The sequence below is a fragment of the Mesoplodon bidens genome (assembly GCF_964165515.1).
Source record: "Mesoplodon bidens genome assembly, chromosome: 3".
Classification (NCBI taxonomy): domain Eukaryota; kingdom Metazoa; phylum Chordata; class Mammalia; order Artiodactyla; family Ziphiidae; genus Mesoplodon; species Mesoplodon bidens.
In genome coordinates, this window is record NC_138178.1 from 49,727,911 (window position 1) to 49,749,942 (window position 22,032).

Here is a 22,032-nt window from a genome sequence, read left to right on the forward strand (position 1 = left end):
ACATGACAATGGAAAATGGAGATGCTTAAAAAGAAAATTTAGAGTATCAGATATCGATGAGAGTAGAATCATAAAATGTTATTCCTAGAATGGTTTTCATACTCCTATAAATTAAATAAACTGACTCACTTCTGAACATTAGGTCTTCAAAATGATATGTATATACTGAAAATATGATATTTTTTTATTGGCTATTGCTATAGAAAGGGTCATAAGTAATGCCAGCCATTATTAGAATTTAGAAGACATCATTTACTACACTTCAGAATGGCCTGTTAAATACAATCATTATCTAAGAAAATACTGAACATGGGTTGTAGTTAACTTTTAACATATTGGAAAGACTGTTAATATAAAATTCAAATTCCTCTATTCTCAAAGGGTACAGTATTTAACCATTGTAAAAATTTATACCCCATCTTAAATTTAAAGACACAACTCAAGAAAGATAACCAATGTAGTAAAACAGAAATGCCTACAACTCTCTGACCACATAAGATGCTATCATGCTAACACAGAATTCTTTTGCCTTTCTTTTCTAATGTCATCCCAGCCTTATTGCTTTCACTAATCCTAGTACACCACTTACTTATCTGACACACTTTCCTAAACTGTGTCATTTGGGTGCCTGTTTTGTGTGATTGTGTGTGAACTTGCAAGACGAGAATAGGGAAATAGGAGAAATTCTCCTCCTCTTCCCTAAGATTAGAGGTGGTCTTATAATAGTCCACTCCCCCTGTTTACACAGAAATTACATTCAAGTCAGGTCACATAAAAATAGAAAATTACCAGTTGTGTCTGCCTATTATGTCAGTAGAAGTATGAACTCTGAAATGCTGCACAGACCTTCCTAAGACTTGACCTGTCACAGATGCCTGTGAAAGTCTATAGGCAGAGACTTCTCTAAGATGTGGAAAGTAGGGGTTAAAATTGCCCAGAGTCCTATGCTTGGAGTGGTTCTAAACTCTTTCAGGATTTAAGCAGCTGTTCCTACATGGTGCCAAAGAAAGTAGAGGATGGAGGAGGCTACCAATTGGTGCTAAAAATAGATTGAAAGTCCAGGTACACATTTGATTGATATGCTGTCCCAGCTTGGCAGGCCTTCCTTGCTTTCAGACCTCTTCCTCACTTTGAACATGAGCTGTGGAAATATTTTATTTTCTTCCCTCCCCCCTTAGTATATCCATTGTTGTTTTTGTCAATTTCTCTGTGTAAAAATAAATTATTTTACTTAATTTAATACATATATATTTCTTGCTGAGGTTGAGGGGTGGAGCTAGGAAGAGGATATTACATATGTCAATGAAAAATTAATCAGTTGATCTAAGAAAGAAGATCTCACCCCAAAATTTTTAAATTTGGCCTTTAAAAACTCTTCCCTGAAAACCATCAGGGAGTTTGGGTCTTTTGAGCTTGAGCTGCCTGTCCTCCTTGCTTGGCCCCCCCAACAATAAACCTTTCTCTGCTCCAAACTCTAATATTTTTGTTTGTTTGGCCTCACTATGTGCTGGGCACATGAACTTGGGTTCAATAACAGCTGTACCATTTTTCATTCCCCCTGCAATGCATGTCAGTTACAGTTGCTCTGCATCCTTGTCAGCATTTGACATTGTCAGCTCCTTCTGATCTGAGCCAGTCTAATAGACATGTGGTAAAATATGTTGTAATTTAATTAAACCATTTCATACCTATGGCATTTGTTTCCATGGGGGAATTCAGTAAAGTTTAAATAATTCTGTCCACAAGGAGCTTGTCTTCTAGTTGAGAAGCTAATACAAACACACAAAAATCAAATGGAATAGTAGTCCAATACAATAGCATGGTTACCTAAAAACTGGGTTCACCTCTTGGTTGGTGTTGAGCCAAAAGACACAATCAAGCCAAAGATTTGGAGAAGGAAGGATTTATCACTTGCAGCAAGTAAGGAAAACACTGGGATCTTTCCCAAAGCAGTGTATCCCTGCAAAACTGGGGAAGTTTTAAGCTAAGGGTATATGCATATTCATGAAGGGTGTCAACAGAGTCCAACCTTTAGTTGATTGAAGTCACTGAAGGTCAGAAAAGGTCAGTCAACATCACCATCCCTTAGGTTCCAGTTGATCTGGCGGGTTGAGGCATCAGGCTAATCTTTACCGTCGAAACAGAACAGGGAATCTTCACAACTGATTTATTATCTTTTCTATTGTTACTTCTCTTGCTTGATAACAGAATTTGTTCCTGAATTCTTCTGTTCCGTTGAGATCATTAATTACTGAGACATGTTCAAGGGCAAGCATTGTGGTCAGGCTTAGGTCACATAATGGCTTAGGCCAAAAATAACCTCTCTTCTGTCAAGAAAGCCACGCCTGGTTCTCTTTCTCTGGGGACCTTCTACCCTATCTTCTTACAGCAGGAAAGGCATCAAAAGAAAGTTCACAATTGATTCCAATGAATTCTTTGATTAATCATTGCTATAGTAGTTAACTATCCCTGAATGTTGTTGAGGACACCAAGTCTAAAGGACTCTTCCTTCACAATGTTTCTAGTTTTTTCTTTCTGGTATCATCTCATCCTAGATTACTACAGCAATTTCTAACCTGTTTTGTGTCCTCGAGATTCTTTCTACTACAATCAATCCTAATTTAGCCATTGAACTAATGTATCTAAAACAGTTTTCTATTGCTGCCTAACAAATTACCACAGATTTAGTGGCTGAAAACAATACTCTTTTAAATGTTCACAGTTCTTTGGGTCAGGAGTCTGGACATAGTGTGACCGGGTTCTCTGCTTAGGGTCTCACAAAGCTAAAATCAAGTTGTTGGCTGGGCTGCATTCCCATCTGGAACTGGGGCCCTCTTCCAAGCTTATGTGGAAAGTTCAGTTCTTGTGGTTGTAGGACTCAGGTTCCCATTTCTTACTGGCTAACAACTGGGAGATGCTTTCACAGTTCCTTAAGGCCATTCTTATTCTATGATAGGTGACCCTCTTTATCTTCAAAGAGGAATCTTCCATCAAATCCTTCTCATACTTCAAGTATTTCTCTCTAAGGACTGATCAATCCCATTTAAGGGCTCATTGGATTAGGTCAGGTCCACCCAGTATAATCTACTTTCCTTAGAATCAACTATTCTATACAACATAACCTAATCATGGTTGTGATGTCCCATTCACACTCAAGGATAGGAATTAGACTAGGGAGAGGGAATCTTGGGGCCATCTTACAATTCTATCTACCGTATACAGTAAATAGCTATTTAAACTTAGCAACATTAAAAACAAACCTACTTTCAATGCTCACTGTTTATTGCATCTTACTTCTTTCCTCTGGGTTTACTTTTCTCTTTGAAAAGATTATTTATGATTTGACATTGATTATATTATTATTTGACAAGATTCTTTAGTGATTATTTTATTGAGGGTCAGTAACAGGTAAACAATTTTAGTTGCCAGAAAATGTCTTCATTTTATTCCCACTCTTAAATTACAGTTCACGGGGCTTCCCTGGTGGCGCAGTGGTTGAGAGTCCGCCTGCCGATGCAGGGGACACGGGTTCGTGCCCCGGTCTGGGAAGATCCCACATTCCATGGAGCGGCTAGGCCCGTGAGCCATGGCTGCTGAGCCTGCGCATCCAGAGACTGTGCTCTGCAACAGGAGAGGCCACAACAGTGGGAGGCCCGCGTACCACAAAAAAAAAAAAAAAAAAAAAATTACAGTTCAGACTTGTGTGGAATTCTAATTGACATTTACAGCTACTTCTCCATTGCCTTCTGGCATCTGAAGACTGAAGTTGGATATTAGTTTAATTGTACTTCCTTTGTCACTAATGTTTTCTCCTCCTCAATAGCATTTAAAAGTTTTTAACAGTGATATTTTCCAGTTCCACTAGGACAAGTCTAAGTGTGTACTTATTTATTTTCCTCTTGGTTTCTAGAGTACATTTTCAGTGTAAGGACTCCTGTCTCTCAAATTTTGCAAAATTCTTTATTTTTTTCAAATATTGCTATTCCTGTATTCTTTTCATCTTTTTTTCCAGGAACTCTTAATAGACTTATATCCAAAATAATTTATTCTCCATGTACATTAACTGTTCTTTCATATTCTTATTTCTTTGTATCTAAGTACTGCATACTCAGAGAATCCCCCAGTGTTGTCTTCCAGTTCAGTAATTCTCTCTTCAACTCTTATGCAGAGTTTGTCCCTTCTACTGATTTTTTAAAAAAGTCCAGTCAGTATAATACTCCATTTGAACACTTTCTAATTAGTTTGCTTTATTAGCCATGCATTTTATTTATTTTTTTACCTATTCTATACTTTAAAAAAAATTGTATTTCTTTGCAGAAACAAACTATATTTGTTAGATTTTTTAAAAATTACTTTCTTTTGTCTCAAGTAAATTTGCTTTTTGACCACAGTTTTATTTGGCTCCCCTTCTTAGAATTAGTTTCCTTCTTATGTTTTAGAATTTAGGTTTTCAGATTCTGGGGTGGGAGGTTTTTATTTTTCTCTCTTTTTTTTTGTGCTTACCTCCTGCTGTCTAGTGATTTTACAGTTGCCTTCACAGGATCTCCCCTAGAGGCCTCAGGTGAGAACTCAGTGTAGTGGCAGCTGTTCCTAGTTCCCATCCTAGAGGATATTATTAATATACAAGGCAATATTGGATCAGGTCCAGGTAAAGAGGATGTGTCTGTGTCCCTTCACCTCTCTAGATGCTGATTTTCTCATAAATCATATTCCTGGGCCAAAGCATCCTTGAACTTGACAGAGGAGCTCCACCCCTAGTCATGGCTTCAAGCAGTGAGAGGGGCTTAATTCCCAACTCTTCATGAGTACTTTACTCCCTGTTATCCCACAGAAGCTGATCTGCTGACCTCCTCTATATGTCTCCAGACCCAGAACATGTTCCACAGCTTCAGCCCTAGACATCTGCTCAAGATTTTGAGCAGAGGACTGACATAATATCATGCACATTTTAAAGAATTATACCAGCTGCTGCATTGAGAATAGGCTTTGGGGATCAGTGGTGTGGCTGAGGGGAGCAAGAGTGGAGGCAGGGAGACTAGTGAGGAGGCTGCTGCAATGATCAGAGATGATGGTGGCTCAGACCGACACAAGGGAAAGCAAAGAATCAAGGATGACTGCTAGAGTTCTGCTTGGGGCAGCTGGGTGGATGCAATGCTCTTCACTGAAATAGGGAAAAAATTAGATCTTTTCCCAAATAAGTGAGGTGGTTGTCCAAACCCAGATGATTCGGGTTTGTTGCAGGTCCCTCAACTCCAGATGTGAAGCCAAGAGTCAGAGGAAATTTTGTCTCCAACATAAAGGTCAGACATCTATTGGACCAAAGGATCAGAGATCCCAAAACGATCAGCCCCTCTAAAATTGGGATGGGTCACCCTGATAAAGGAGCTCTTTGGTATTGACAGTTAATGGCTAATTTACCCTAGACCCAGCTTAGCTTCTGTTTCTGTATATTCACTGGTGCCTACTCGCCTGAAACAGCCTGAAACAGCATCCAGTCTGATTTTTGGGAGTGGGGCTATCTTCTTTCTCTGTGATACCTCAGGTTTAATCCTGTTACCCTGGCAGTTAGCCTTGGCATCCATACCACCAATGAGAAATCAAAAGATAATTTAGATTCATTACCAAAGTATCATTTAGGGTATGTCTCTGTGTGTAGAAAGTGAAGTCAAATGTTGAGGCATTATGAGAATTATTCAGGCAAAGACATTTCTTCCTCCCTTATATGGATATTTCATGAAAATTTTCTAGGCTTGTCATTAACTAGCTCATTACCTTAATTAACCACTTCATTATGTAAGTGTAGACACAGCCTTAAAGTTATTTGTACTGTTTCTTCCTGTGTGTAAATAACTGTGAAGTAAAAATATTAATTTATGAATGTAATTGTGTAGGTGATCACTCCACATTTACTCAGAATTAGCAATTAGTGCATGCAAATCAGCTAAGACAAAAGTCTCTCCGATCCTGTTCAGAATACAGGAAGAGTTAATTTGCAAGGATGCCTGCTTCTGGCCCACCTCATTCTCAAAAGTCACGTTCTTGCTTCTGAAAATCAGAAACCGACCATATTTGTTGTGAGCTTTATGATCAGTGTTAATGCCCTTGCAAACACAAGAAATAAAATGCTAACAAATCATCATCCATTACTAATTATATTTACCTAGACAGATAAAGTTGGAGGGAAAAGAGTGGATCATATTTTTTTAAAGGCGTTTCTCATTTTGCAAACAAAGATGAAATTTATAGCTTAATTATTCCTCATAGTGCCATACAGAGCCTTTGCTGTTAATCATACCCAAGTCCTGAGATTTTGCTCCCAAAGAGGTATAAAATGTGTATTGACTCCCAATTAAATCAATTCTCCCTCCAGTGTGGGTAGTAGTGCTAATGGGATTTAATGTTCCTGAGGTTTCACTGGGGTCCACAGTAGGAGAAACTCTGATGTAGATGGAATATCATTCCTTCAGCAACACAAATATCAACTAACACAGAATAGTACATCTGTCTCTGACATCTTGAATTGTGGAAATTATAAGAATTAGTCATCTTCATTAAAAATCATGCTTGTGGTTGAATAACAGCAGTTGAGTTGCCTCAATCATTGGACAATATTTGGACGCTTATTTCTAGGTTATCTATTTACAAATATACTGTCCCTGAAATGGAGCAGGACCCTATGGGGCCTTCCCAGGACAGACACCCTCCACGTCCTCTGCCTGCCTTTTGTCTGTAGAAAAACTTTAGTCAAAAAATAAATTTAATCAGAGAAATGAGAAAATGCAGAAACAAAGAAAAAGCAGTCAAACAGGACAAAATAATAATAGTATAGTCATTAAGCAAAGTCGAAGACTTTTAGCTCCTTCTCGAGGGCTATAATGTTCTGAGCCATATTCTCTGAGCTGTTTTGTAGATACTGAAACCCCCACCAGGTGGAAGACATTAACTACATGATGACCAAACTGTAGCCATGACATAAGCTGCCACAATTCCAAGAACTGGCCTCACGGAAATGGGGAACAAACCGACCCTGGAACTGAAGATTAACGGTAGTTAAAACAATCAAACATGATGCTGATCAGACCACTGCATGACTAATTTCAAGACGATCGTCAGAACAGACTATGATGTTCTACATGTAGCCGCCTCTCTCTATCTATACACCCCTGAAACTCTCCTTTAAAAGCTCTTGCCCACTGGCCGGCAGAGGGGAATTGGTCTTTGGACATAAGTCCGCATTCTCTCCCAGTTGCCAGCCTCATAAATAAAGCAAACTTTCCTTTCTACCAACACCTGCCTCTTGAGTATTGGTTTTTGAGCAGTGAACAGCCGGACCTGAGTTTTGGTAACATCCCAAAGTTTTATAAGATGCATCCACAGGTATGTGTAAACTGAGCTACATGTGCTGGCCACTGTGATCACATATATTCTTTTTTTTTTTTTTTAAATATGGAACGCTTCATGAATTTGCATGTCATTCTTGTGCAGGGGCCATGCTAATCTTCTCTGTATCATTCCAATTTTAGTATTTGTGCCACCAAAGCGAGCACATCACATATATTCTTAACTCTTCATGTACCTTGGGGAAGCTCTCAGGTGCCAGACTCCCTAAGTTGAGAGCTACCTTGAAAATGCATGGACTGGAGTGGTTAGGGAAAATGAAGGTAGCTATCCAATCCATTTCTCATTTACTCATGAATTTGATGTTCCAACTTTTATTGTCCCGCTTAGTGCAACTCATTGGTATCACCACCAGAGGGAACAAGGTTAATGTTTGGAGAGAAAAGCAAGTAGACTTACATCACTACTCATAGCAGTGATAGATAACTTGCCTATCAGAGGCTGATATCTAAATGTCAGCCACATGCTAGGTATTTTACAACATTATTTCTTTATTTTTAATGTCTTAAGTTTAAATTATATTATCTCTTTTTAAATAAAAAATATATTCACAAGTTTAAAAAATTTTAAAGTCCAAGAGAGTATAATGTGAAAACTCTCCCCTGCCACCTTTGTCCCTCAGCCTCTCAGCTACCTTTCCCACAGGCAACTAATGTTAGCAGTTTCTTGTGATATTTCACTTCACACGTATGTAATGTTATCTGTTTCTTTCGAGCTAACTTATGCATATATATGTAAATGAATACATTCTTTCCCTACCCTTTTAAAGATAAATGGTAGTATGCTATACACACAAATGTGCATTTAATGATATATCTTAGAGATTGTTCCATATCCATACAAAAAGAGCTTCCCCAATCTTTTTTTATGATGTCATTGTATACATGTGCTGTAATTTATTCAATCAGTTCTTTATTTTTATTTTTTAAAATTTATTTATTTATTTTATTTTTGGTTGCGTTGGGTCTTTGTTGCTGCACATGGGCTTTCTATAGTTGCGTTGAGTGTGGGCTACTCTTTGTTGTGGTGTGCAGACTTCTCACTGCATTGGCTTCTCTTGTTGTGGAGCATGGGCTCTAGGTGTGTGGGCTTCAGTAGTTGTGGCACATGGGCTTAGTTGCTCCATGGCATGTGGGATCTTCCCAGATCAGAGATCAAACCCATGTCCCCTGCATTGGCAAGCGGATTCTTAACCACTGCTCCACTAGGGAAGTCCCAATCAGTTCTTTATTGATGGGCATTTAGGTTACTTAAAATCTTTTGTGATTACAAACAATGCTACAATGAATAAACCTGTAAATATACTATTTCTTAATAATGCAAGTTTACCTTCTGGAAAGAGTTGTCAGCAGTAACTTCATTTTGTACCTTAGAACTCCATCTTGTTAAACTGGGAACTGTGCTGACCTGACTCTGCTGACTTAAAAAAAAAAAAGAAGCTATTTGCTGAGAAAGTAATCCCTGAGAACTGCGTAGAAATGTGCCTTTACTGAAACATCCTTGACAAGCCAATAAATTCTTACAGGAAAATATATATATATATATATTTTATATATATATATATAATATATATGCCGTCCAATCATAGTTCTTGGCAAACAACTTATGTAAACTAAATGTACTTCTCTATTTTCCTTTTAAGACCCCTACTTTTTGCTCCCCAGACAGGACATTTCATTATTCTGGTTGCTGTCAGAATCTGTGCTTCCAAATTGCAATTCTAAGACCCCAAATAAATGCATTTCTTTGTTTACGGTCTACCTCTTTTTCTGAGATGACAACCTGTAGGATACATTCTTAGACCGTAGTAACTGGGGCAAAGAGTATACACACCCATAGGCTGTTTCCAACCACATCACCATTTCACACACAGCAGGGCTCAGAGAAGCGACTCACTCAAGGACACACAGTTATTAAACACTGGAGCCAGAATTCAAACGTGTTTTTTCCATATCTCCACATTGCTCTTTTACTGGCTGATAAGATTTTTCCTCAATAATAAATAATAACTGAGTATGTATATGTACAATGTGTGTGGTAAGTGCTTTGTAGGATACAAAGGAGTAAAGACATGGATACTGTCCTCAAGGAGGTTATGATTGGGTAGTTTTAATAAAAAATTGGAAGGAAGGAAGTGGATGAAGCTATGGAATATATATACACCCCACACACCTATACTACACACACACACACACACACACACGTATATGTATATGTATTGGGTTGGCCAAAAATTTCCTTTGGATATTTAAGTAAAAATAAAAGACACATTTTTCATTTTCACCAAGAACTTTATTGAACAACGTATTCACCATTTTGTTCCACTACCTTCTGCCACTTTTCATGCAACTTCATAATTCTATCTCCCAAAACTTTTTATCTTTTTGAGCAAAGAACGGTTCCAGGCGTCTTTTACAGTCTTCCAGGGAATTGAAATTTTTTCCATTAAGAGAATTTTGTAAAGACCAAAATAAATGGAAATCCGAAGGTGCAATGTCTGGTGAATACAGCGGATGAATGAGAACTCCCCAGTCAAGCTGAAACAGTTTTTGTCTGGTCGTCAAAGAAACATGCAGTCTTGTGTTATCCTGATGGAAGATTATGAGTTTTCTGCTAATTCTAGACGCTTTTCATCGAGTGCTACTTTCAGTTGGTCTAATTGGGAGCCATACTTGTTGGAATTAATTGTTTGGTTTTCTGGAAAGAGCTCGTAACAGAGGACTCCCTTCCAATCCCACCATATACACAACATCACCTTCTTTGGATGAAGCCCAGCCTTTGGTGTCGTTGGTGGTGGTTCATTTCACTTGCCCCACGATCTCTTCCTTTCCACATTATGGTACAGTATCCATTGTTTTAAAATCGGAAGGTTTTTGTTACTTTTCAGTAGAGGATCACATGTGGAAACACGGTCAAGAAGGTTTTTATTCCCGCTTAACTTACGTGGAAACCAAACATCAAAGCCATTGATAACATAACCAAGCTGGTGCAAATGATTTTCAATGCTTGATTTGGATATTTTGAGTGTGCTATCTCCCGTGTGGAATAACGTTGATTGTTCTCAATTAATGTCTTGATTTGATCGCTATCAACTTCAACAGGTCTACCTGACCATGGAGCATCATCCAGCGAGAAATCTCCAGCACAAAACTGCACAAACCATTTTTTTTTTTTTTTTTTTTTTTTTTGCGGTACGCGGGCCTCTCACTGTTGTGGCCTCTCCCGTTGCGGAGCACAGGCTCCGGACGCGCAGGCTCAGCGACCATGGCTCACGGGCTTAGCTGCTCCACGGCACGTGGGATCTTCCCGGACCGGGGCACGAGCCCGTGTCCCCTGCATCGGCAGGCGGACTCTCAACCACTGCACCACCAGGGACGCCCACAAACCACTTCTGACACATTCGATCAGTCACAACACCTTCTCCATACACTGCACAAATCTTTTTTGTGTGTTTCAGTTGCATTTTTACCTTTCTTGAAATAATAAAGCATAATATGCCAAAAATGTTGCTTTTTTCTTCCATCTTCAATATTAAAATGGCTACACAAAAATTCACCAATTTTGATAAGTTTTTTTTAAATGCACGCCGATATGACAGCTGTCACAGTACAATCTAACAAAATTGTTTCGAATGAAATTAAAGACAACTAAGCGCTACTAGAGCCATCCTACGGGAAAACCAGAATGAACCTTTTGGCCAACCCAATATATATCTATATATTTACACACATATACATACATATGTAATTTAAAGTAAATACTAATAATGGAGGTGACTATTTAAGCAGTATTAAATCACCTCTGCTACAAGTCTGCTATCTCATTTATTCATTCCTTCATCAAAATTTATTGAGAACTTGCTGCATTTTTCTGTATACTCCTGAGTCTTAGGTCTTATTTGTAGACTTCTACCTTGGTCCTGATTCCCAAATCCTCATCTGCTAACCTCCTATTCAAGATGTTTCCCTTCAGACTAAAGTCTCATCTTGTCCTTGGTCTCCCTCCCCTGAGACGGGAGCTCTGTTCTGAGCTCTAGGCCAGTGGCTGGAGCCCAGCTGTTTGTTGACAATGTTTCCAGAGGCTGAAACTCAAGTGTCCAGTCTCTGGCTTTCACCTAGCCCAGATCTGGAGTGCCAGGTCTAGAGCTTCCCTATTGTCCTGGCTCATTTAAAATAAATGGACACAGCCTTTATATGGATAGTAAGGTTTGAAAGATATAACCTATGAATAGGAAGTTTTTTCAATTACAAAGCGTTATACAAATGCTAATTTTTATCATGAAAGGATAGGACCCCAGGTGTAAATTTAGGACGTTATCAGCACAGAGGTGCTGGAATATGGCTATGTATATTCAGCCCAATGAAAACACAGGAGACCACTAACAAACATCCTCCTCATACGTGCAAAGTTAAATAGAAACAAGGGCTCATAAATGCACCATATTCAAAAGCATATGAATACATCTGACAGGTGTACTTAAAGCTTTCTTGAAGCTTTATAAAAAGTTTTTTTAAAGTAAAGAAAAGAAAAAGCAAAACTCTGACCAGAAGGCACATAGTATAGTAGACACTATTGGCTGCCTACCCAACGGCCCTTTCCATCTTCCCCTATTTCTTGCTGGCAGAGCTGATTCTCATTTCAGAGGCTTAAGTGTCAGAAAGGTAGTTTCCCAGCTTTCTTGCAGCTAGGGCATTGGCATGGGACCCAGGAAGTCTTGGCCAGTGGACCTGAGGGGAGGTCTGCTGGTGAAGTTCTGTGAAGTTTTCCTCCCTGATAAAAAGAGAAACATTACCCTTTCTGCCTTTGAACATGGTTACTAACTTGATGTCTGGAGTAGCAGCAGCCACCTTGCTACAATGAGGGAATGAGTGTGAGGACGACAGACAATACATGGAAGAGAACTGAGCATTAAGACGGAAGAGCCTGAGTCATGGATGTCACTGCTGAGGGACTGAATTAACCTTCCCTGTAGCCTCCCTGCAGCCTCTACCTATAGACACATTTTATGTGAAATGGTAACTGATCTTTTATTTAAGCCACTTTCAGTTAGGTTTTCTATGCTTGCAGCTAAAATAATCCTATTTTTAAACATAATCTTTACATTAACTATCTTAATTTGTTATTGTCCTGGGTATTTGTAAGACCAATTTCATTCACCTACCATCTTTCTCTGATTGAGACTTTGGCTTGAGGAATAGCTACAGTGTAGTAGAGGTGTTAGCAGGTAATGAGATTATGTATATTATACAGCTTAATTTTTACAAGCCAAGTTCAGCTGGTTCTCCCACTGCACAAGGTAATATTGATTCTGTTTTACAGATCTGGTAAGTAAGGTAGAGTGTGCTGTAGACACCTGCCCAGAGAGAGGGTGTTAAAATTGATATAGAGAATTGTATGTCTCTGATTCGGTTCTGCTGTTAAAATTTCTGATTTATGTAGTTAAAATTACCTGCCAAAATACAATGACATGATTAAAGAATATCCTCTCCACTCAAAGCATGCTGCGAATTTTGTTTCAGTTAATTGGAGATACGTGTGTATGTCCAGGGTTTGTAGAGCCCCACTATTTATTTTCTTTTCATCTAAACTGACCCAGGAGATGCTTCTTTCAAGCTTTCATGCAAAAAGGTGAATTTAGTGTACATTTTCAGTGTTGTGTTCTATACTTTAAGTGCACAATGACCATAACTGCAAATTTACTCAAAATCTGATGAAGAATCTCATTTTTTAGATACTTGCAAGGCTCTTGTTCTGTGATCTCAGGCCCATGCTACTAAGGGCTTTGCCTTTGCAAATGATAAGAATGTTGAACACATTTCATTTCAATGAATACAATTCAACATGAATCTCAAATTCTTTTAGTAAGAGTTTGCCAGACAAGAGATATTGTGTACTCTGGCAACATTACTAATTATTTCAGTCTTATTAGTTTTTCTCATTATTCCTTATAATGAAATTTATAATTGTAACATGATCTTGAATGGATTAATAAGAAAAGCAATAAAAAGATGTTGAAACTTGCATTAGCAAAAGACCATATTTTAATATTTTTTTATATCCAGATAAATAGTCTTTAGAAGACTATTCTAAATCTGATCTAAGACTAATCTATTTTAAAAGTTCTATTGTAGAAATTAGAAAGTAAGTGATTCAATTATAGTAGACTATTTTTCAGGAATATGATCAATGAGCAACAGGTAATGTATTAAAGAGAAAAGATAAACAGCATTTCCCAAATATGACTATTTCCCACATTTTAGAAGTAAATGTAATCTTGCAGTGACTTGGAAGTACAAAACTATATATTGTGGAAGCTAACTGAATTACAGATGAAGCAATTATGCTTTATAATATAATCTTACCAGTTTAAGGCTGAAAATTACCAAAGTGCACAAATACACATTAAAAAACAAAAATTGGGCTTCTCTGGTGGCGCAGTGGTTGAGAGTCCGCCTGCCGATGCAGGGGACGCAGGTTCGTGCCCCGGTCCGGGAAGATCCCACATGCCGCGGAGCAGCTGGGCCCGTGAGCCATGGCCGCAGAGCCTGTGCGTCCAGAGCCTGTGCTCCACAACGGGAGAGGCCACAACAGTGAGAGGCCCGCGTACCGCAAAAAAAAAAAAAATAATAATAATAATATTTTTTTGCATTGCAAGGATTATATTCATTTTTAACAATTATAAAATACAGATAAAAAACAGATAAAAATAAACATATAAATAAACATAGTCCCATTACTCAGAGATTACAATGTTATGATATATATTCTTTGACCTCTCTTTGTGTCATGTATATTATGCTGTACAGCTTCTAAAAGATGGGATATTATAGCTTACATATTGTATTATATCCTGATTTTTTAGTTTGAAATTATTTCAAATTTACAAAATTTTGAAAGTGCAATACAAAGAACTCCCTAAACCCACCATCCAAAGATCCTATTCAAGTTTTAGCAACTGTATGAATAAATGTTCTTTATACAAAAGGATCTAATCCAGAAATAGACATTGCTCTTAACTATCAAGTCTTTTTAATATCCTTCATTGTGGGACAGTTCCTCAGTCCTAACTTGACTTTTATGACCTTGACATATGTGAAGATTACAGGTTAGTTGTTTTGTCAACTGTCCCTCTATTTGGTTTTGTCTGATGTCTCCTCATGATTAGATTCAGTTTATGCATCTTTGGCAGGAATATCACAAAGGAAAGTTGTGCTCTCTTGCTGCGTTTTATAAGATGGCATACTATTTGATTTCTCCTCTACTTTTGTTAACTTTTGATGTTAACTTTTGTCACTGGTAATGTATGGCAGGTTTTTCCCTATAAAATTACTTGTTTTTCCTTTGTAAGTAGTAAATATTTTGCATGGAGATACTCCGAGATGATATATATATCCCATTTTCCAACCAAATCTCTTCCACTAGTTTTAGCATTTCTTGATGTTTCTTAACTAAATTTATTATTACTGTGATAGCTACCAAATGGTGATTTTCTAAATCCATTATTTCTTCTACACTTGTTAGTTGACATTCTATTATAAAGAAGAGAATTTTCTTCATTCATTTATATCAGTGTGGATCCATGGATTTCTATTGCTTCCTATTACTATCTATTTCTATTACTTCCATTAATTATTCTGACCATGAAATTGTCCCATATTTAGCCAATGGGAATCCCTGAAAGCTAGCTTCCACATCCTAGTGACATGTCCATACTGTTTTTTGAGCACTGCCTTACTTTCTGGTACAAGATGTTCCAGGCATATTGTGTACTTCCCTGCTCTAGCCCTGAAATCAGCCATTTCTCCAAGAAGCCCTGCTTCTTTTTCGTGGAGGTTCTTTTTAATGCAGAGGTCTTTTAAGACTTAGGAAGTGGTGTGCTTATTGCTACTGGGATGTTGATGCTCCCAGACACTGAGGGAAAGATACATTATGTATAATACATATACATTTACATTTATATTTGGTTTTATGTTTATGCATACTGAAAGCCATAAATTCACAATATCACCAATTCCAGTCCAATACTGCAGAGGTAATTCTAACCTTCCCTCTTTTCATATTTGTAACTCTCTTTTCTGACAGTGAGAAACCTTGTTCTCTTAATCCATTGCTCAATCTGCCAACCTCTGGTGGGTCGACTTGAGCCTTATTTAAAAAAAATCTTAATATATTATTATCTTTCCAAGTCACTAAATAATGATCTACAAGGCCATTTTTAAAGGCTAAATGTTATTCCACTAAAGGTATACTTGACCATTTAGGTTGCTTCCCAGTAATGAATATTCTTTTATCTGAATCTTTATATAATCCATTATTATTTAATATTTCTAAAAGAGAAATTACTGGGTGAAAGGTAAACATATTTTTAAGGCTCTCAATTTACAGTGCCACCTTTTATTTTATTAAATATAAATATATATATTTTTAGCCGCCCCATGCAGCATGTGGGATCCTAGCTCCCAGACCAGGGATGGAACCCATGTCCCCTGTGTTGGAAGCGTGGAGTCTTAACCACTGGTCCGCCAGGGAAGTCCCATAGTGCCACATTTTCAAGTTGAGTAAAACTGTGTGAAGTTGGATCCCACTTATCTGGAATTTATAATCACTCTTTCATGGGTTGGACTAAAACTGAACTCTGCAGTGGCTAAAAAAAGTGGCAATTACCTCATAAAATGAAAAACATGGAAGAAATATTTACTCAAGAGAGCAAATGGTTCTCAAACCCCTTACAAGCATCTATTTAGTAGCTACTTCCCGAATGTCAGATTTGTTCAAGCCACTTGCTGAGCACTACAGGTTACATAAGGTTGCATTAGATGCCAATTCCTTCCTTCAAAGTGGCAAGGAAACCATTAAATTAGTGAATTAAAAATCCTTAATTTATTCATCAAAAGAAGGCCCTCTAGGACCTCTGTTTGGCAGGACTTCATTAAGGATTAATTTTCATTATTTAAAAAAAACTTTTAAAGGGCATTTAAAAAAAGTCTATAGTTGAGACTAATTCAGAACAGAATTTTCTTTTATATCCTGTAGTACATTTTTCTTATTAGAACATCATAGAGTACTTTTTTTTTTTTTTTTTGGCGGTACGCAGGCCTCTCACTGTTGTGGCCTCTCCCGCTGCTGAGCACAGGCTCCGGGCGCGCAGGCTCAGCGGCCACGGCTCACGGGCCTAGCCGTTCCGCGGCATGTGGGATCTTCCTGGACCGAGGCACGAACCCGTGTCCCCTGCATTGGCAGGCGGACTCTCAACCACTGCACCACCAGGGAAGTCCTAGAGTACATTTTTATTATCCCTATCCTTCAAACCCCGCCTCACGTCCCACTTAAATCCTATGCTCTACTTGCTTATAAGGCCATGCCAAACCCCCCATACAACACAAAAACATATAAATACATACATAAAATTTAATTAATCTATCCAACAAAGCATGAACACTTCAGTGCTCAAAGTAAGACAGACCTAGAAAATAAACCCTAATTATACCAATGAATTACTTAGATATATACCACTTATACAGACAGACATCTCCCTAGATCTATTAGCCATTTTTATTAAAATTTAACACTAAATCTAACATAAATCACACAAAACTATATATACATTACTTTTCTATATAAACACAACCTGTTAATGGAGCTTAAAACCTTAAGCAACGCCCTGAAAATGCCTAGATGAGTTTATTAACTCTATAACCTTTCTATTAGTTTGAAATAAAATTACACAGGCAACTGTGTGCACCCCAGTGAGAATGCCCTCTAAATCATTAAGATTAAAAGCATCAGGTATCAAGCACAGTAACAGTAGTAGCTCAAAATGCCTTGCTTAACCACACCCCGACGGGAAACAGCAGTGATAAAAATTAAGCCATAAACGAAAGTTTCACTAAGTTATATTATCTAGGGTTGGTAAATTTCATGCCAGCCACTGCAGTCATACGATTAACCCAAATTAATAGGAAACCTGGGGCTTCCCTGGTGGCGCAGTGGTTGAGAGTCCGCCTGCCGATGCAGGGGACACGGGTTCGTGCCCCAGTCCGGGCAGATCCCACATGCCGCGGACCGGCTGGGCCCGTGAGCCATGGCTGCTGAGCCTGCATGTCTGGAGCCTGTGCTCCGCAATGGGAGAGGCCACAACAGTGAGAGGCCCACGTACAGCAAAAAAAAAAAAAAAAAAAAAAGGAAACCTGGGTAAAGCATGTTAAAGAGTAATAAAAAATAAAGTTAAATTTTAACTGAGCCATAAAAACCCACAGCTAAAATAAAAATACATTACAAAAGTGACTTTAGTATTTCCTAATTACATGACAGCTAAGACCAATACTGGGATTAGATACCCCACTATGCTTAGCCCTAAACCCAAATAATTATAATAACAAAATTATTCAACAGAGTATTTACTAGCAGTAGCTTAAAACTTAAAGGACTTGGCGATGCTTCACACTCCTCAAGAGGAGCCTGTTCTATAACCGATAAACCCCAATAAACCTCACCAACCCTTGCTAATTCAGTCTATATACCGCCATCTTCAGCACACCCTAAGAAGGAATAAAAGTAAGCATAAATATTACACATAAAAACTTTAGGTCAAGGCGTAACCTATAGGATGGGAAGAATATATTCTATTTCAAGAATATATTTCTCACACATGAAAGTTTCTATGAAAACTAAAAGCCAAAGGAGGATTTAGTAGTAACTTAAGAATAGAGTGCTTAGTTGAACAAGGCCATGAAGCATGCACACACTGTCCGTCACCCTCCTCAGGTATTATAACAACTTTCTATAACCTGTTAACAAACACCAACTATATGAGAGGAGACAAGTCGTAACAAGGTAAGCATACTGGAAAGTGTGCTTGGATCAATCAAAGCATAGCTTAAATAAAAGCACCTCATTTACACCTAGGGAATTTCATAATCTATGAATACTTTGAACAAATCTAGCCGAAACCTCCACAAATTTTACTAACACAAGCAAATTAATCATTCACTCAACATTTAAAGTATAGGAGACAGAAATTTAAAACCACCTTTGGCGCTATAGAGAAAGCACCATAAGGGAATGATGAAAGAAGCATTACAAGTAATAAAAAGCAAAGTTTACCCCTTTTACCTTTTGCATAATGATTTAACTAGTAAACATTTAACAAAAAGAACTTATGCTAAATATCCTGAAACCAGATGAGTTACTTATGAACAGTTTGTAGAACAAACTCATCTATGTAGTAAAGTAGTGTGAAGGTTTATAAGCAGAGGTGACAAGCCTAACGAGCCTGGTGACAGCTGGTTGTCCAAGAAAAGAATCTTAGTTCAACGTTAAAAATTAGCAAAAAATATTATAAAATTTAATGTATTTTTAAATGTTAATTTAAAAAGGTACACCATTTGGGACTTCCCTGGTGGCGCAGTGGTTGAGAGTCCGCCTACCGATGCAGGGGACACGGGTTCCTGCCCCGGTCCGGGAAGATCCCACATGCTGCGGAGTGGCTAGGCCCGTGAGCCATGGCCGCTGAGCCTGCGCGTCCGGAGCCTGTGCTCCGTGACGGGAGGGGCCGCGGCAGTGAGAGGCCCGCTAACCGCAAAAAAAAAAAAAAAAAAAGAATCTGCCTGCCAGTGCAGGGGAGTCAGGTTCGAGCCCTGGTCTGGGAGGATCCCACATGCCGCGGAGCAACTAAGCCCACGCACCACAACTACTGAGCCTGCACTCTACAGCCCACGAGTCACAACTACTGAGACCGCGTGCTGCAACTACTGAGGCCCACGCGCCTGGAGCCTGTGCTCTGCAGCAAGAGAAGCCACCGCAATGAGGAGCCCCCACACTGCAACGAAGAGTAGCCCCACTCACCGCAACTAGAGAAACCCCGCGTGCAGCAACGAAGAGGCAATGCAGCCAAAAATAAATAAATAAGTAAATTTATTTTTAAAAAAAAGGTACACCTTTTTAGAAATGGATACAACCTTATCTAGAGAGTAAAAATAAACAACACCATATTGGCTTAAAAGTAGCCACCAACTAAGAAAGCATTCAAGCTCAGCAATAACTTTATCTTAATATCAACAATAAGCAAATCATCTCCTAGTTGGACTGGACTAATCTATTAACCAATAGAAGCAATTATGTTAGTATGAGTAACAAGAACTATTTCTCCTTGCATAAACTTACATCAGTAACTGATATTATACTGCTAGTTAACAGCAAATAAACACAACTCAACATTAAATTATTAAGTATGCTATTAACCCAACACAGGCATGCACCCAAGGGAAGATTAAAAAAAGGAAAAGGAACTTGGCAAACATAAACCCCACCTGTTTACCAAAAACATCACCTCTAGCATAACTAGTATTAGAGGGACTGCCTGCCCAGTGACAACTGTTAAACAGCCACTGTATCCTGACTGTGCAGAGGTAGCATAATCATTTGATCTCTAAATAAGAACTTGTATGAATGGGCACATGAGGGTTTTACCGTCTCTTACTTTTTTGGGGGGTCTTCACTGCCCGGTATGTGGGATCCTAGTTCCCTGACCAGGGACTGAACCCCAAGCCAGGGATTGAACCCAGGTCCTCGGCAGTGAGAGTGTATAGAGTCCTAACCACTGGACTGCCAGGGAATTCTTACTTTCAGTCAGTGAGACTGACCTTCCTGTGAAGAGGTGGGAATAATAAGATAAGACGAGAAGACCCTATGGAGCTTTAATTAATTAATCCCAGAAACCTAACTAAACCACCAAAGGATAATAAAATTTTCACATGGGTTAACAGTTTTGGTTGGGGTGACCTCGGAGAACAAAAAAGCCTCTGAATGATTAAAGTCTAGACTTACTAGTCAAAATATACTATCACTTACTGATCCAAAAAATTGATCAACAGAACAAGTTATCCTAGGGATAACAGCACAATCCTATTTCAGAGTTCATATCGACAATAGGGTTTACGACCTTGGTGTTGATCAGCACGTCCCTGTGGTATAACCACTATTAAAGGTTCGTTTGTTCAATGATTAAAGTCCTACATGATCTGAGTTCAGACCAGAGCAATCCAGGTTGGTTTCTATCTATTATATATTTCTCCCAGTATGAAAGGACAGGAGAAATGAGGCCTATTTTTAAAAAGTGCCTTAAAACCAATTAATGATATAATATTAACTTAATTAATATATAGAAAATCTTACCCAGCAAGGTTTGTTAGAGAGGCAGAGTCTGGTATTGCATAAAACTTAAACCTTTGTAACCAGAGTTTCAAATCCTCTCCCTAACAAAATGTTTATAATTAACATCCTAATACTCATTATCCCTATTCTTTTAGCCATGTGTTTACAGAATAATTGTGAATTCTTCTGTGCTTACAGAATTGTGAATCAAAATATCAAAAACGGATTTTTCAAATTCTAGAACAGTCTAGTCACTTGGTTTTTTTAGGGAACATGAACTTAGTATAGATACTTTCTTTGGCCTACATGCAGAAATTGGCCTACATAAGGTACACTACACTAAAAATTCAGAGAGCAGACTCTGAAAGGGACGTGCTGAATGATATATTCACTGTTTTTACTGGACTGGGTACTTGCTACCCCTGGGACACTGAGATACGTGAGCAACACCCTGCCCTCAAGAAAGTGGAACACAAGAAGGTGAACAAGTTAATAAAACAAAGACCTACTCTCCCTGAATTAAGAAAATGAGAAATTATTTTTTTCATTCCCAAGTAGGCTCTCAGTCATACTGTCTGAGGAATCCAGTCTGATAAATGAAGCAGTAGGCCAGGGAGATGAGAAAAGTCCCATGTTCTACCGCAGGTCTTCCAAGGGCTGAAGTCACTGGCGAAGGGTTGGTTTCTTTAATTATATCTGCTACAACGTAAGCATGCAGTCACTCTGAGGTTAACATTCTTCTAGTACTTTTCTTTCCCTTCCCCTCCTTCATACCTTCTAAGAGTTTCTAATGAAGAATAGCTCTTAGAGGCTCTTGTAGGCACATGACTCGGATCCATGAATCTCGCTGATTCTTGGACCAGGGATAAGAAGATCCAATCCTTTGAAAAAGTCTTCTCATTTCTCCAATGAACAGCACTGTGTCCTGTTTCTGCTGGGCTTCATTTATCATTCCCTCAAAAAATCTCTCGCAGACACTATCATATTCTCTGTTTCTAATGGGCTCTAATACTGGAACCACCTTCTCATTGTCCTTTGGGAAACTTTTAGAGGACTCGTTGCATTTCTTTGAATGTTTAAAGGCAGATTTCTAGATTTTAAAGACTTAGTGGGATGGTGGCAAACTCATTTTAATCTGAGTGCCTGTAATGTTAGATTGAGGTTCTGAGCTTCATCTGAGCTTCGTGGCAAAAGGGTACTGTGTCTGATTGCTGACGTGTGACAGACTTGGCAGAGAGTGGCTGCCCTCATGCCATGTATTTCCCATCCATGACTTAGTGACCCATTAATGCTGCTTCCAATCTTTTCTGGACTAAAGATAGGGCATCAATAATTCAATGTAACAGCCAGTGGCTCTTTAATTCTTTCTCTGATTCCTGTGTCACTCTGACCACTGCCGGGTAGAGCTATGGTATGCTCAGTCCCCTGGAGAGCTCCTTCAACCAAACTCCCTCTTTCAAGTTCAATCTTAGGGAATCTTCT